This window comes from Triticum dicoccoides, chromosome 4B, assembly GCF_002162155.2.
Source record: "Triticum dicoccoides isolate Atlit2015 ecotype Zavitan chromosome 4B, WEW_v2.0, whole genome shotgun sequence".
NCBI classification, from domain to species: Eukaryota; Viridiplantae; Streptophyta; class Magnoliopsida; order Poales; family Poaceae; genus Triticum; species Triticum dicoccoides.
Window position 1 is genome coordinate 2,678,442 of NC_041387.1, and position 5,042 is coordinate 2,683,483.

Sequence of the window (5,042 nt, forward strand, 5' to 3'; positions counted from 1 at the left end):
CTTCTAGGGTTTAGCCTCCTTGATCTCGTGGTAGATCCACTCTTGTAATACACATCATCAATATTAATCGAGCAGGACGTAGGGTTTTACCTCCATCAAGAGGGTCCGAACCTGGGTAAAACATCGTGTCCCTTGTCTCTTGTTACCATCCGCCTAGACGCACAGTTCGGGACCCCCTACCCGAGATCCGCCGGTTTTAACACCGACAGGGGGTGTCCGTGCACGCACGGGTGCGTTGGGCCTGCGTTGGCGAGATGTGCGCGAGTACCTGCGGGGCGATCGGGTCAAGCTCGCTGTGGACGGGGCGCGTACGGTGCGCGTCGTGGGCACGAGCGGATCGCGGGGCAGCGTAGGAGTAGGGGGCGTGGGTTCGTGCCCGGCTTGGGCTCCTGTATAAAGCTCGTGTTGGTCGCCATTGTAACGTGAGCTGAGTTGTGTGGAGGAAAACAGAAAACGGAGGTGTTTGTACTCCGGCAAATCTTGTGTCCACCTTGTCTCGCTAAACCGACGTGTCTCCGGTGATCACCGGCGTCGGGGGGTTCCATTTTTGCAGCAACATGGGGCTCGTGGGCGGAACTCATTGCTCGGTTGCGGGTTTGTCGCCACGGCCGTGTGGGCGGCGTGGTGGCCAATGCTTGGCAATCCGTGAGGGCGGTGCGACGACTGTTCTGGCGACTTGTCGCACCAAATTTTGAAGGAGAATTCTTGCCAAGGGACTTTCCTTGCCTTGATTCGGCTAGGCCGGCGACAGCGGCAGCCGTCGGCGTCGTACCCTTCTTGAAGATATCGTCGTGGCTACTCCCCTTGCTCCGGGTAGCTCTTCTTGGTATCGTCGTGGGCGTCGTACACTTCTTGGTGCAGACCTTGATCCTTTCAATCAGTCAGCAGCGACACTCCGGTGCCGTATCCTTCTTGAAAGCATCGCCTTGGAGTCGTATGTTTATCGGGCGCAGCTTTGTTTCTTGGTGATGTTGGTTCACGATGGAGGACCTCGACGTCTTTCAAGCCCAACTTTGTCCGTTGCTTGGAGTGATTCGGAGTGGTGTGTTGTTCTTCTACATCGTTGTATCTTGCCCTGGGTGTGTGTTCTGGCATCGAGTTATATGAGATGTGTGGTATGGCTGTTGTTTTAAATATAAAGTCGGGTGCCAGGCTCTTTGTTACACCCTTCCGGCGTTGGGTGCCAACTAGTTTGCATATATACCCTCATTGCCTTCCACTTTTCACTTGTCTCACCAACGGCCCTCTTCCACTTTACAGGTTCCCTTCCATTATTCAATTTAATTTGTTTCGGTGAGGATATATATATATATATATCTCTACTAAACTTCCTGGTTGCTTCAATTAATAGGCGTGGCCAGCTTCCCATGCATTGTGTCGTTCCGATTATGTCAGTTTTGGTAGACAATGTTGGGTGGAATGATGATATATCATGAATTAGTTAACCCTTGGTTTTTGCTTTAGGTAGAGAATGTTGGGGGGATCACACCATAATGTCACAAAATCAATTGTCGCATCTATAAATAATTGCCACTACCATAGACACTTCATAGTTCATACTCCCACATGCACCAACAATTCAGAGTTCGGAGTTGGCATTACCACACACGCATCCTGCGTGCAAAGCAATTCAGAAATTCAGAGTTTAAACCTTGGGGTGAGTAGATCAATCCGGCTCCATCCTAGAGAACGCAGGGCCCTGAGGTAGAAGAACCACATGCCGCCGGCAGCCACAGTCTGCCCCTTTACACCGTCTTTTACTCTACCCACCTCCGCTCGCCTGCTGTCGTCTGCTAGTCCATCGTCGCACTAGCGCACGCCATCAGAGAGGAAGGGATGGCGCGGAGGCGGGGGAGAGCCAGCGCCGGAGAGGAAGAGCTGGGTGGGTGGCCTACGGCGTTGCACATCGAGAGGAGAAAGAGACGAGGGGGTTCATGCGCTGAGTTTGTGGGTGAGTGTGAGTCAGGGAGGGCGAGAGCGAGGCCTTGTGCATCGTCTGGCCGATTTAGAGGTATGACCAGGTTTGGCATATGGAGCGAATATGCCATTCCGGGAACGAATGGGTTCCGACTCCTCGTATGGACCAAACACGAGAATGTGCCTTAGGGACAGAATGGACAAGCTACATTCCACCTAATGACACAAACCAAACACACCCGTAAATGACAAAAAAAACAAGCTACTATTTTAGCTGTATTCAGTATTATATGAATGTCATATCATACTCCATAACAAAGCTGCAGTACATTCTAACGGTCAGCAACAGTGCTGTCAAATCCTGGGACATGACTGACAGTCCTGCTAGAATTTAAAAAAGCAAAACTTAATGATCAGTCATATTTATGCACTTCACTATCGGAAGCAACTCAATTTTATCCATAATACAAACCTGGAAGGTATATTTCGGTAAATAACTTTTACGATAAAGGGTTTCCCCCGCTTTATAGATAAAGCAACATCCCATAAAACCAGCTCGCTGGGGCCGCAGCACAAACAAATCCAAAGAAAAGAGAGAGAAAAAGAAAGAGAAATAAATGACAACAGCGGCAGATCAACGAAACGAAGATGGCCATCAATCGCTGCATCCACCAAAGAAGAACCTCCACGCACCCATCACTCCGAAGCGCCGCGTACCAAGCAATACCTTCAAGAAGGAGGCGACGCCGACGCCGCTGTTGCCCGGACTAGTCCTAGGGTCTCCCCCGGTACGCGAGGGCGGAGTGGGGGAGGGAGTACCCGACGCCCTTCAGGAAGGTTCAGCGGCACCCGCAGGCGTCGCCGCGTCGGGGCCGGACGAGTCGCCAGAGATTTCTCTCGACCCAAAGCCCCACCATCACCCCAGACGATCCAAAGTGCATCTCCCAAAATGCCGCCCGCCAACATGTGCCACCACGGTCACCGAACCAACTCCGCCGTCTCCCTGAGGCCACCGACACGAGACCCGGAGGATGGGAGAAGAGATAGTGGGCACGGGGGCTTCCGCAACACAGCCGACGTGAGGGAACATCCACCACTGTCGCGGAGCCGACCTGACGCACGAACAAGGGGCCTGCCAGGCGCCGTGGCCCAGCCGGACCCAAAGGGTCCGAACAGCCCCTGTCGTCGCGCTGCAGCTCGCCGGACGACGAAGCCGCCACCGCCCGCAGACCACCGCCTCCTCGCCGCCAACACCAGGGAGGAGCGTCACTGCGCACCGAGCCATCGGCCTCTCGAGCCCAGAAGGAGGCCGAAAGGGCCCAAATCTGGGTCGTGCGGGCGCCGCCGGCCACCAGCACCGCCACATGGTCCAATCTGTATCGAGTGCTCGCTTGTCCATCCCCAACCACCGTCAATTGTAACTCGCTCCTACTTGCGCCATATGGTCATCATCTCTGCAACCGTCAAGTTCAAGATAATAATAGTACTGCAATGAAATGTGAATTACTGGTTCATACATTGTAAAAACAAGTATTCTATGAAACCAAGAAATTGTTGAAAAAATACTGAGTGCAACATCCACTGCGCCAAAACAGCAGCACATGGATATAAAAACGTAGGAAAAATAACACATAAAAAATAGTTGTTTTTTAATGACATTCTGAGAAGCGACAACAAGGTAACAACCAACAATTGTCGATTGCTATTTCTCAAAAAGAAAAAAAATCGATTGCAGAAGCTGTCTTTTTAAAACTTATTGGCTTCATCCACCGAACAACCAAACTAGTCAGACATTCACATAAAAATACTTCCTATTAAGATCGAAACAATTCATGCATTTCTCTAAGGTAGTTATACCTCAAGTATTTTTACTTAAACCTAAGGTTCATCTCCCCTGCCAAAAAAAAAAAACTTAGGTTGGGACGTGATTCCGGCACGGGACAGTGGCATAGCATAGTTTTACAGTTGAGACAAGAGCCAGCCCTAGGAATCAAACAATCAGTATTTTTTGTTGGGACGTGATTTTTTTAACCTTTGTAAGTAGTGCTGCGAGAGAGAGAGATAGCATCCTCCCACTTTGCTCGTATGCACCCCAGCTTTTTGGCGTCTACTCTCTGTAATCCTTCCATCCTGAAATTGACAACATGATTGTGTGCTCATTCATTCACATGAGTGACTAGCTGGTTTCAAGACTGGACATGATGAAACTGAAGTGTTCAACTAACACCCTTCTTGCCCCCAATAAATAAATCAAACCACGAGCTCCGGCCAAAACTTCAAACACAAAAATTATACTACACATCAAGAGCAGGCTGAAAATAGAGTGGGTATGCTGGGGCAAAAGTAGCAGGCAGAGGTATTATTATACACGACTAGACTACGATGACCCATGAAACTGAAGGGATTAATTAACAAACACCCTTTTTGCGTCCAATAATAAATCAAACCACGACCTCCATTCACTCAACAGCCAAAACTTGAATCGCAAAAGCAAACAGTTAATTAACTGAAGGGATTAATTAACGGAATAGTTGAGCATTCTGCCTATCAGACACTCAACACGCAAACAGTTACTTTTATTTACCAGTTTGGGAATTTGAAAATTAAATGGATGCAAGCACAAACTGAAGCAGGTATTGCAGGTAACTGGGATTAGCATGTATGACTCGGTGGAGTGCTCCAGTTTTTAACTGAGACGAGGGAACATTCAAGCTGAAAGCAAACAAATTGCTCTGTTTTTTCTTTCCTACCTAGGGTCCATCATCAATACAAGTCATATGATTGAAGCAGGTGCATACAAAGGCCAAGAATCCATCCCTGAGCAGGGGCGTATTTTCTGCATTCACGTGGCCAAACCGAACTAGCTAGACTAGATGGGGAAACTAACCCAAACCGATAAGAGGGAGAAGAAGGAAGGTGCTCACCTACGGCTGCGAGATTGTAGTCGAGGCCGTACGCGGCGCCGGGGTTGGATCGGGAGGAAGCCGCCGGCGTGCCGGAGAGCACGGCGCCGCCTGGCCTGGCCTGGCTAGGGTTAGCAGCAGAGCCGCGCGCCAAGGCATGAGGCGTGGAGAAGCGAATCCAGCCCGTGGAGGTGGTAGAGCGGTCGTAGGGGAGCTCAGGAG